Raw genomic sequence first — 13582 nt, 5'->3', positions numbered from 1 at the left:
TCCTTATCACAGAAATTCCAATACAATCGACCATAAAATCTATAGGGACGATACGATGGAGCTAATTAGGCCTCACTAGCCTGGGATTGGGCACCCTGTGCCCTATTATTATCACCACCATAAAAATATCTGTCATGACACAACTTTGGGTTGGGGCACTGCCCTACTCAAAAAATCTAAACTTCTTGCTCTACCTCTCCCCTATTTTTACCTACTTTTTCTACTTTTCTTCAACCTGCCGCATTTACACAACCAACCTGGAGTTGTCCATGTCCTTATTTAATATGTTATCCTTACTCTTAAGATCAAATCTCGGGATAACCCAGATGCAAACATCCTCATTCTAGCCCTAATTCTAGAAACCAACTCCAGAGCATACCGGGATAACTGGTGAAACTTTAAGGCATACTCCTTGACTAACATATTGCCTCGCTTCAGGTTGATAAAATCTTCTGTCTTTGCACCTCTCAACTCTTGAGAAAAGAAGCGGTCCAGGTATCATTAGAAAAATTATCCCTCAGAGCCGACTCAACATCATTACCCCTTGACTAGTCTCATTCCTCATACCACGGATATGCCACATACTTCAGTTGGTAGGCGGGAAATTCCATGCCCTCCATATTAGTGGCATGAATCACACGGAAGATCTTTTCCATCTCATCAAGGAAACATTTAAGATCCTCCTTAACCTTAACTATAGTAAAGGTTAGGGGATTTAACCTCATAAACTGGACAACACTTGTGGCCTTAGAAGATGGAGTAATAAAAATACCACGCTCAGATTGAGAAGCTACCAACTGAGCCAACATATGGATAGACTGACAAAACTCAACATTCATCTCATCGGCCTAAGAAGCTTGAGAAGGAATGGAGGAGATCGTTGGAACTCCAGAAGAGAAATCAAAAATTGGACCCCTAGACCGGGTCTAGACCCCATAAGTAGGACGTGCCCTATCAATATTGTCCTCAGGTGGGATAGAGGATTTTTTTGTGAGATTCAGATCATCTGGGAGTCATGATATAAAAATAAAAAAAAGCAGGAATTAGAGAAGATTTCTGGACCTTAGGCTCTACAGGCCGAAATAGAACACAAGAAAGAGAAACATTCCTAATGCCTCATAGCCTCTCCCTTATGAGTGTGGTGCACTACACACCCTTAAAAAAGACTCTACTCAACATGGCTTTGTGGACACCCAATTGACCATGAACCTAGGGCTCTGATACTAATCTGACATGACTCAAACCAAGACCTAGACGTATCATGTATCTCAAGTACAACCAGTATTGGAGACCACCCCCAATACCTAAACCATTAACCACCCTACACCCTATGTCAGATGAATTTTGAACATATAACAAGATAAGATAATTTTAATTTAAAGAAATTAAAATGAGTCTATAACCAAAACAAAACATCCACAACTAAATGTTTGTCCAATACTGATCCTAATGCCAATACCAATACCCATGCTAATACCAATAATGACACTGCCCATGCCCATAGTAGTCCAATAAAGCCTCTAACTAGAATTGAAGAATATTTAGTCGGGATATGCCACCAACCATAGCCAAAACTAAAACAAAAGAAATAAGAATGATATAAAAAAGTCCATAGCATGAAATGGGGCCTTTCAGAGTATGCTAGCATATAACTCAAGAATGAGGATAAAATAGTTCCATCAATTCAAAACCAAATCAAACTAATGCAAATAACCACATGCAAATATATATACGTATATACCGTGTAGGGATAGGGAATAAGGTTTAGCATGCATTTAAAACCTTAACCTAGAATGTGTAGCTTTGCTGTCATAAGTCCACCCATGGGCTATATGGGTCCAGTGTTACCGCTTAAACGGGCCCCAGCTGCGTAGCCGTATGAACCAGAGATATCATAAAAGGATGGGGATTCTCGTGTACCCTTAGCCCTCCATGATACATATATACATGTATTGACTTGGAGGATTCCCTTTTACCCCATAAGAACATGGTCATTAAGACCAACTCTCGTGTCGACAAACTTGAGTTTTCAGTGTCTGTCCATTGGACTCACACCTTCATGGCTAGCTATCACAACCCCTATTATTGCCCAATTAAAATATTTAGCACATAACCAAACCACTAATTCTAGTAGTCAATTATTAAGTCATTATTAAGCGGTATCGTTGTGCCGACTATAGCTTGCAAGCAATGTTATTAGCCAACACTTAGGGGATTTCCATATACCCCTACAAACTCCATTATTAATATTACTTGGGGGATTCCCATGTACCCTACAAGGTTTTCAAAACCATCCTTAACCATTTAACCATTTATACCATGATTTAGTTTCAAGAAATAAGTCAAACCAAGCATTTTTGGGATTCTATTGTACCCCTAATTTAAATTTCCATCTTTCTCATTACTATAAACCAATTTTATCATACAAGATTGGGTCATAACCACTTCAAAAGTCACAAGTTTAGAGAAAGTTACCATTCTCAAGTTCAACCACCATACTTATCCACCCACATGTCCAAAACCATAGTTAAAACAAGGAAAATCATAATTAAACCATGGAAAAACATTATTCAATAATAAGCATTCAAAACTCCCAACCTTTATTTCAAAACCATAACAATACCATGAAAGACATACCTTAAAATATGTGTTTTTAATAAAATAACAATGAGGGAGTAGTAACATGCCTGAAATATGAAGAAATTAGGAAGAGATTGCGCCCTTAGAACCCTAGATGACCACTTTTTTTAAAACCCTAGCCTTGGCTTAAATAGAGAGTTTGAGAGAGAGTTTGGGAGTGTTTTATTGGGAATGATGTGTTAATGAAACCCCAAGGAAGTTTTTAAGTCATGGTACCAAAGGTACTTAAAGTGAGAAATATCCAGAATATCCTAAGCTTAAAACTTGAAAAACAAAGTCATCTTTGGTTACGAGTTGACCCATTGACTCATCACCACATCATACAACTCGTAGCCTTGAGTCATATCCTAGACAGTGAGTTAGACACCCATACACTGTCTACGTAATGACTCTATAATCTCACTTGTAACCCATTCTAACGGCTCATAGGGTTCCATTATAACCAACACAACACCTAAATAAGGCACACATTGGACAACCTAAGACTTTACCTCATGACTCATAACCTATCCTTATGGATCCTAGTAAGCTAAAGTCAAGCCATTAACCTATTAATTTGGTTAAGGTTTGTCCTAACGACTCGTCACTACCCTTAATGAGTCATATCACCAAGTCATAACTAAGGTAGTAAACCCAATCACCATCCACTTAACACCCTACTACTAGGGATACCTAACATGTCAAGACACTATACGACTCATATGGTCAAGTCATAATCAAGGTAGTGAGATCAAAGCTCAAGAAATTTCCAAGGGCCAAAAATTAGGGTGTTTCAACAACCCTACTGCATCAACACACAATCCAAACCTATACTAGAAGTATCATAATACATGGTGAATTCCTCACCCTCAATAGGAAAAGCCAAAGTAAGAAACTGCTTAAGCATTCGAATTCTCAACTCACACTCTTCAGACCATCCAAAAGGAACCTTCTTTTGAGTCAATCTAGTCATCAATGTAGTAATAATAACAACTCTCTCAATGAACCGTCTATAGTAATCAACCAACCCAATGAAGCTACAGACCTCAGATGGAGATTAACTAATCACGAATGGCCTCATTATTTGTTAGGCCTACTATAATCCTATCTTTATGCACTATATAACCAAGAAATGCCATGACTTAAGCTAGAACTCACACTTAAAGAATTTGGAAAAGAGCATATGATCTTTCATGGTGTGAAGTACAATCTTTAAATGTTGTACATGCTCCTTTCTACTCCTTGAATATAGAAGAATGTCATCAAAAAATATAATCACAAAAGATTCTAAATAAGGGTTTAACACACGGTTCATCAAATCCATAAATGCAGCTAAGGCATTCATCAACCTAAAAGACATCACTAGGAACTCATAATGGCGATAACGAGTGCTAAAAGTTATCTTTGGGATATCCTCAGCCCAAATCCTTAACTGATGGTAACCCAACCTCAAGTAAATCTTAGAAAACACTGCTTCACCCTAAAGTTGGTCAAATAAATCATCAATATGAGGCATAGGATAACGATACTTCACCATCACCTTATTAAGCTACCTATAATCAATACACATACACATGGAGCCATCTTTTTTCTTCACGAACAACATAGGAGCTCCCTAAAAAGATACACTCGGTCTAATAAAACCCTTACCCAAAAAATCCTAAAGCTGAGAATTTAAATCCTTAAGCTCGACAAGATCCATATAGTAATAGGTCGAGTGCCCTACTTAAGATTTATAACTAACTCAATATCACACACAGGAAGAAGACTAGGTAGATCAGTAAAGAAAATATCAGGAAATTCATGAACGATAAGGACAGAGTCATGCAATAGACTCTCCATACTAACATCATAAATATAAGCGAGATAGGACTTACAACCTCTCAAAATAAGCCTCCTAGCCTAAATATTAGAAATAATCTCTATCGGCTCACGACTAATTACTCCCTACACACTATGGGGAGGTATGACAGGCATGACAAAGGTGATGGTTTTGGCAAAACAATACAGGACTACATAATAGTGGGATGTCTAATCTATGCCTAGAATCATACCAAAATGTACTATGTCTAACATAGTAAGATTAACATGAGTATCAAAATCTTGAACAATCACAACACATGATCTGGAAATCCCATCCACTACTAAAAAATCACCCACAAGACTAGATACACATAGTGACATAGGTAATGAATCCCAAGATAACTCTAACCTGGGGGCATGGTAAGCAAACATACAAAAATAAGTGAATTCTACATTAATAAAGAAAAACCTGACTAATGGAAAACCAAGATCGTACCTATGATAACATTATCTGAAAACTCAACCTCAAGTCTAGTAGGTACCGCATACAACTGACCACGCTTGCCACCTAGTTGGAATTCTGGCTGATCTCCTATCCTACATGCCAAGAGAGCCTCCATGGGCACCCTAGAGATCTCTCTTACAACCATGAATACCACTTCTAGCTGGGGGGATAAACTACCCTAATAGGTGGAACACTCTGAGCTGAAGGAATAATTGCTCCATGAATGGGGCACTCTCTCGAGAAATAACCAAAAGGTCCACAAATATAACATGCCCTAAATGTTGTACCAAAACTAGAAGATTTAACTAACTCAAAATAACCACTACTACTAGAATAACCAAAAGACAAACCCCTTAAAGATAGACTAGTACCCTGGCCAAGATAATTACTAAAACTAGACTGGACTTCATCGATAATCTAAAGTGCATCCTGAAAAGGCCTACTAGACTGACCCTAATGCTGATACAACTGATGTGGAGGGTACCTACCCTGAGAACCACTGTCGCTAAATTGTGAGACACTACGGCTCCCACTAAAACTATCATGATACCTTGGCCTCTTATCGCTGCTCCTTTGGTTCCCATGATGTGTCTCCTCCATGACCTGGGCATGATCCAATACCTCAACAAAAGATCTACCCACAACAACCAAACTTTTTGTCGATATATGAAAAGGGAGTCTTGGTTCCTAAATAAAGAAATAAACTCTCTCATACTCATTAGTCAAAATAGAAGTAGCATGCCTAGACAACTCATAAAATCGAGCCTTATACCTCACAACAGTTATGGATCCCTGCTCTAACCTTGAGAACTAATCCCTCAAATAATCCCTAATACTATGAGGCATATACTTCTCCAAGAAGATCTCAGAGAATTGATTCCATGTTAATGGAGATGATCCAAATGGCCTAGAATCAAGGTGACCTCTCCACCAATGTCAAGCTGGTGAGTCCAACTAAAAATTAGTGTAATCTATACCACGAGTCTCAACTAGGCCAAATAATGGAGCCTATCCTCACAAGCAATCAAAAACTCATAAGAATCCTCGCTTGGTACACCAAAAAACCTCGGCGGAGCTTAACTCAAAAATCTACTCAACATCTTTTGCTCTTTAATAGACATAGTAAGCTGGACAACCACTGGCTGAGCAACTATCGATTGAGCAACTTCTGGAGTAAGAGGGACCTCAACTCTAGAAACCGCAGCTATAGGATGCGCCCCCACCTCAGTACCATTTTGATCCATAACTGTGCACCATTAGATGGTGCACCACCAACCAATCCTATAAGCTGAATGAAAGAATCCCTAAGAATTGAAAAAGAAATAAACCCTGGTGGATCCTAGGCTGGTCCCTAGCCCACCACTGGCTGGGGTAAAAGAATCTCTAGCTCAAAAGTAGAAATAGGGTCTTGTGAAGGCCCCCTATCTTGATCCCTTACTGGGGCTGAATCTATAGGTTGTCCAAGAACCCTAGGTCATCCACGATTAGTGATAGGATCTCTATGCTCTAAATTGGGACCTCATCAGCGGAAGCATGTGCCCTACTATCTACGAAGAGTGAAATTAAAGAAATGCTTTAAAAACTAAAATTAGACACTTAGAATGAGAAGAGTGAAAAGTGAAGAAATCCCAAGAATGTTTGATAGATTACTCAAGATAATAAATAAATATCATTATTATAATCCACGAAACTCTACTGGATATTTGCTCTTGTACCAATAATACTGGTGAACTTGGGCTTTGATACAAATTTGTCATGACCCAATTATGGAACCTACTTTAACTCATATATAGATAAGCCAAATCATAGCAGTGGGCTAATTTGATGAATAAATGGCCAAAAAGGCTAGAAATTAATAATTTAAGGCTTGTAATATTAACATAACAACAAATATAGTCCAAAAGATAGATAAAGCATAAAAAACCATCCCATGACCTAGTAGTGTTAATAAAAGAGATACTACCAATAAACCATAATTTCTAAAATAGTCAAATACAATCTGTCTTAGAAAATAAAAGACTAAACATAGATAATAAAAGGAAAAAGGGGAAACTCCGACTCCAAGAGCTCACCCTATTTTCAAAATCTAACTCAATATGATCATTACATCAGTGGTGGCTACTATTACTTGGATCTGCACCAAAAAGGTATATAAGTGTAGTATGAGTACTAAAACTATAGGTACTCAATAGGCATCATCGGTAGACTGAGCTAAATCATGATACAAATATGATAAAATGTAAGATAAATAAGCTAAGTCAAGGAAAAAGAGAAAACCTAAAAGTAAACTCCCACACTATTATATATATAAATCCATAAATCCAGAATAATAACATAAACAACACACAATTATGACTACTAAATTGGCCCCCATAAGACATAAGTGCAAAAAAGTAAATAACCCAATGCTAGCCCCCATAAGCCTAGAGGGTGAAATTAAAGGATAATAAATAACCATAAATTACCAGTTATCATGCCATAACTAAAAGTCCCTCTGTACTATATCATATCATAAACCACTCTCAATGGTTGACTCAAATCAATATTCAATAGCATCATCATCATTATCATCATTGTCATACTTGAATCGGGACTCATATTATCAATATCATAATCAATAGCCAGACTTGAACAAAAACTCATCATCAATATCATACACTATTGAGTTTTACCACAATTAGCATCAACTCCTAATCTAAATACATCATAACCATTAAGAACTAATTATCCTTAAAGTACCTTAGTAACCATTCTAAAGTGGATAACAAATGTATAGAGGTCTACCAAAACTAACTATAACGCCCCGTGTTTCAGACTAGAATGAAAACCATCATTTCTATGCGTAGATGATCCAAAAGCCATAAATCCTAAGTAAATTTTCCATGTTAATAAATTATATAGTGTGTTAACCTATTTTACCATAAATTGAGGCCATAAAGGTCCCCTAACTTATGGTCAAGTTGAAACCATTCCTATCGTTCGAGTTTTAGTGAGTGTTGAAACTTGAGTCAACTTTAATCAACCATATATCCTTTTCTATAACTAATTGAGTGTAATACTATATATCAAATAAAAGATATTCGAATTATCTTTCCATCGATACCAAATTCTCCTAGAACAAATACTCGGTGAAGAAGTTAGAGAATTTTTAATGTCAGCATTCCCGATTGACTGGCCACCATATCGCGATGAGCCTTAAATTGACAATTGTTAATTCCAGTAGCTCACTGCAATTTCCAAAGCATTGCGGTGAAGCCTTTTATGGCGTTCTAGTCCTGGATTTTAAATTCCAAGGTCAAATTAGACCTTTCCCATGGCCCCAAACCCATCCAAACATGGGATATAATCCCAAATACACCAAAATACGTACACTTTCACCAAAATTCAAGAAAACCCCTTAGTTTTCAAACTAAAAACCCAAAAATCTCAAGATTTAACCATGGATTTTCCTAAATTCTTCAAGATTCGGAATCCCCATTGCGAGAGCTACAAGATGCACTCATCAATCGTACGTATAGCATCCCAAAAGCTAAAGTTCATTCAAAAGATTCTAATTTAAGGTACGTGGGATTTCTCCTAAAACTACATGGGCTTATTGAAACTCTTAAATATATTTTATAGTTTATCAAACATGAAATTATAAAAAGGGGTTTTTGAATCCATGATTTTCAACTATGCATCATGAATGTTTTAATGATACTATGGTTTTGGCCTTTAGGCCTTTCCCCCTTAAATTAATTTATATTCATAAGTATATGAATGAAACTAAAAATTGATTGAGATCATCATTATAAAAACCCTCTCTTTGATAAATTAAAGTTTACGAACTTATTGGGAATGATTTGAAATACATGTTTTATGATTTCAATGTAGTCTTTTCAATATTCTAGTATTTGGCATGATTTAGAGATAATGGGAGGGAATTTCTTATTATACCTATATGCTTATTTTAAAGAGAGAATTGCATGTGATTGAGTAAGTTGACATGACCATCTTATGTTATTGAAATGTTTAAAAAGAGAGTTTCTTGCATATGTTTACATGAATTTAAAATAAATTTTTTTTTGAATTGACTTACTATTATGGTGGTCCAAAACTACATGTTTTGAAAAAAGATGATAATATGCTATAAGTGGCTCAGAGAATGTGACTTGCAAGTCAATGGTATGATGATACCATATAAATATATGACATAATAGAGTTAGAGTTTAATTTAAAAGAATCTATATTTTAAAGAGTTAAAAAATGGGTTGATGTGATTAGGTGGTTACCCGAAGAAAGTCCGAGTCAAATGAATCTATGCTGGAAACCGTGATTTTTTGACACGGGAACTTGGTAACTTGCTATGTGATCTTGTGTACCTAGTACTTTGTCATCCCAAATTAGGACTTATGGTTTGGATTCTTGCTTTGTGATCTTGAGCCCAACCATGATATAATGACTTGATTGGGGTTGTGGCACCCTACTGTGTTATCTTGTGTGCTCTTCCCTCATTAATACTCCTATCTTGATGGCAACTGAGATAGGGTAGTCGGTGAAAACTATGAAATTGTAGGGTATACATCCTAGCGCAGAAGTAATACAAAGAGTGTCTCTGATTTCAGATTTTTCATAGAGTCTTTTAAAATGCCTATGTGATTTCTTACTATATGATATGTTTATGAAGTATTATAAATTACTCTCATGTATGTTGAATATAAATTATTATTTTGGACTTGCTTTGCATACCAGTACATCTGTATTGACCCCTCTCCCTCCAGGTTCTGAGGCACAGTCTAGGGGTCCTGATAAGTAGTAGATTGCATCAAACATGAGTGAAGAGTACCAGTTGGTGAGCCTTCTACATTTCTAAAGGCCTAGTTTCTTTCAGAAAGTTATTATTTATAATGATTTTGTTCTACTGGGGGCCTTGTCCTAATTTTCAAATGGCTGTTATTTGATCATGTAGTAGAGATTTTGCAAATGATTTTCTGATGGTGTTTAGTTGAATATTGGATTTTATTCCTCATTGTTAAAATGAATTCAAGAGTATAACCATGTTTCCATAGCAGATTTTATTTCTGCAATTTTCTATTTATATATGAATGGTGTATATGATTACAAGTTAGAAGGGCTTACGGGCCTTCATGGTTCGGGATGCTCGTCATGGCTAGGGCCTCAGTTTGGGCCGTGAAAAACTTGGTATCAGAGCATGGTTCATGGTCCCAGGGTGTCTGTGAAATAGTGTCAAGTAGAGTCTTATTTATGGCTATGTAGCGTGCCATACTTATAAGCAGGAGGCTACAAGACATTTTGGAATGTCTCTCTTTCTTCATATTCTAGTTCGTGCTTGATAGTGTTGAGTCTTTTGTTATGATCTTGATTCTCATAGTAGAGATATATAAGTTAGAGTCACAATATTGTTATGCTATGACGAAAGTAGTATGGTTCATCAAAGGCTTGGTGATATCCATATTAAGTGTTAAAATCTAAGGTTGAGTTTCGAAGGTTGAACTAATAGAAATAAGAGTAGAAGCACTAGCACTAGAGGCTGTGCACTCCAAAAATGGGGATACTCATGAATATTCAAAGTTAGAAAGTGTTTAAGTATTATATAATGACTATTGGTGGCTATATAACGATAGGGTGTATCTTAGAAGGTAATATTACCTGTGGGTTTTCCACATTCAGGTGTGGTTATTCGGGTTAAGTTCTATTAATTATATGTATTGTCATATTTCAAACCCCAGAGTGTAGTGAGTGTAGCTTAGTTTAGAGTCTAGTAAGGGATCTCTCAAACTTAAGATGATGTCTTAAAGCTAAGGGGGAGATCATAAAACAAGTGACCAAGACAGGCTCTCAGATTCTAGTAGTGATGTCAGTATGACATAGAACATCAGGAAGTAAGGGTGAGGCTCAACCCATTCTTACCTCAGTATTTTTCAGTTATCCCAATACTTACTCATGCCTTACGTTCCAGTTCCATGATCATAGTTTATGTTCATGTATATGAGATAGAATCACGTGCTCTTCCAGTTCTAAAATGAGGAGTTCTAGTTCATTCAGTAGTCGGAATCATATTCCATATGTTATGAACTTCAAATTAAGGTTATGCAGCTCATGACTCGTGTACTCACGCTTTATAGTGTTCTCAGTTCCCAAAAAAATTCATGCTACACTCTTTATGATTGACGAGATTCAGCTTATAGTCATGTATGCCATAGTTTAGATCAATTTGATGAATCCCTGATGTTGATTTGCTATTCCTTCGGCCTTAGTTAAGTGTCAAGTCTCGTATAATATCCTCCCATGCTTCAAGTTCTTATGTTCTGACCTTTTAGTGACTCCTCATTATGTGATGATAGTGGTGATGAGTAAATGTTTCTTGTTAATTAAAGATCATAGTATGCTTGTTTTAGATAAGGCCATAAGTGTGAAGTATGAACTGGGGCAAAGTCTTTGATATATGTGATGGTTGGTGGAAATTTGTGTGTGTATGTTCTTGGGGTAATGCGTAGGAGTTATATTGATAGTGTATTAGAGAATATGTGAAGTATGTCCTTATGGGTGTTAACCTTGGAGTTATATGTGGTTATAAAGATAGGCTTGAATGATGTGTTGAGATTTATGTGGAGGAATACAATATGCGCTAGTGAACCTATACTGAAAGTTCAGAGTTGGTCATTGAAGTGGTAAAGCATTTTATTCTTAGAGTGTGATCTTTTAAAAGATATAGAAGGCTGAATCATATGGTTTAGACTAGTATCGTGGTATGACATGTTGTATTTTATGATTTAGAATTATGCATGATCACGGTGAAAGGATTTAAGCTACTTTAGACATTTGTAGAAAGGTTTAGCAATGCCCATATGAGAATTATTAGTTGAATCAAAGGAGTATGGTACTTGAGGGGAATAGTATAGTTAAGGGATATTCGGGAAATGTGCGGAATTTGAAAGTAAGAAGTTCCATTGCCTAAGGCCTGGTAATTCTACCCTACTTTATAAGTTATATATCTATATTCCATGCTATAGAGTAGTGTCATTATTGTGGTACCTTAGTTGGATGTCTTATGTAACTAGTGCCCAAGATTCTTTACTCCTTAACGCTACTATGACTTCTTTAGAAAGAGTGTTGAATGAGCTACTCTAGTTAAGTATGAGGGTCCAGCATAATTCAGTCTGTATACCCAGTAATTCATTTAACAGTCAGATAGACAAGTTACTGTGGTTTTCCACCTTTTCACCCAGTCCTACTATCTGAAGTCTCAAGCGTATGACCATCCCAAAAGATAATCTATTTCATCCATGTAAGTTTTGAATTTAGTTCAGTCAAAGCATCATGTTTCAAATTCAGCTACTTAGTCATGACTCGGTTCATAAGAGTGCAGAGCATAATTTCAAATGTTTTCAAGTATTTTAGCTCAGGCAGAACAGTAACCTGGTGCAATCTAAGACATGTTGCCTCATGATTTGTACTTGCATAATTTATCAATTCTCAGTTCAATATGTATGATTTTATCATGAACACTTCAAGGGAATCTTAAACTCTCAGCATGAATCAGCTCGTTAAAAAAAGTGAAGTCAAGTCAGCTTAGAGTTCAGTTTCATGATAGAAGTTTGAATGTTTTAGATCAGTTATATCCTTTCTTAGAAGACACATTAGGTCTGCGTTATTCCATACCTTTAAGCTTCAATGTTCCTACCCATCATTCGGGGACGAATGATCCCAAGGGGGAAATATTGTAACGCCCTGTGTTTCGGGCTAGACTGAAAACCATCATTTCTATGCGTAGATGATCCAAAAGCCATAAATCCTATGCAAATTTTCCATTTTAATCAAGCATGTAGTAAGGCAACCTATTTGACCATCAATTGAGATCATAAAGGTCCCTTAACTCAAGGTCAAGTTGAAAGCATTCCTATCGTTTGAATTTTAGTAAGCATCAAAACTTGAGTCAACTTCAATCAACCATATATCCTTGTATATCAAGAACTGGGTGGCCTACTATATATCAAATGAAATATCTTCGAATTAGCTTTCCATCGATACTAAATTCGCCTAAAACGGATACTCGATGACGAAGTTAGAGCATTATTAATGTCAGCATTCCTGATTGACTGGACACTGCATCGCGATGAGCCTTAAATTGACAATTATCAATTCCAATAGCTTATCGTGATTTACAGCACGTCACGGTGAAGCCTTTTACGGTGTTCCAATCCCAGATTTTAAATTCCAAGGTCAAATTAAACCTTTCCCATGGCCCCAAACCCATCCAAACATGGGATTTAATCCCAAATACACCAAAATTATAACACCCTGAAATCCTATCCCGAGACATCACACAGTGCTTATGACCTTAAAGGACCATAAGCTAACCCTTTACTGATATTTGTACCTGTATACTGCATAATATCTGAAATAAATGCAAGAACTAGCCATACGGTTCAACACATCTATTAATAATCATAATACACATCAATAACATTAGTCTAAAAAGCCTCTAAACTGTCTGAACTGTGGAGTTGATGGGACAAGTCCCCAACTAACTCCATCAACTGAAAATAAATAAAGTCTGAAGAAATAATAGTAAACTGAGATTCATCCTCGAAAGAAGAGGACTCACTGCTACTGCTACTGACTGGGACTGAACTATTGAGGATACTTTGGATC

Source organism: Capsicum annuum, chromosome 10, assembly GCF_002878395.1.
Source record: "Capsicum annuum cultivar UCD-10X-F1 chromosome 10, UCD10Xv1.1, whole genome shotgun sequence".
NCBI lineage: Eukaryota > Viridiplantae > Streptophyta > Magnoliopsida > Solanales > Solanaceae > Capsicum > Capsicum annuum.
Note: the sequence above shows the minus strand (reverse complement) of the source record.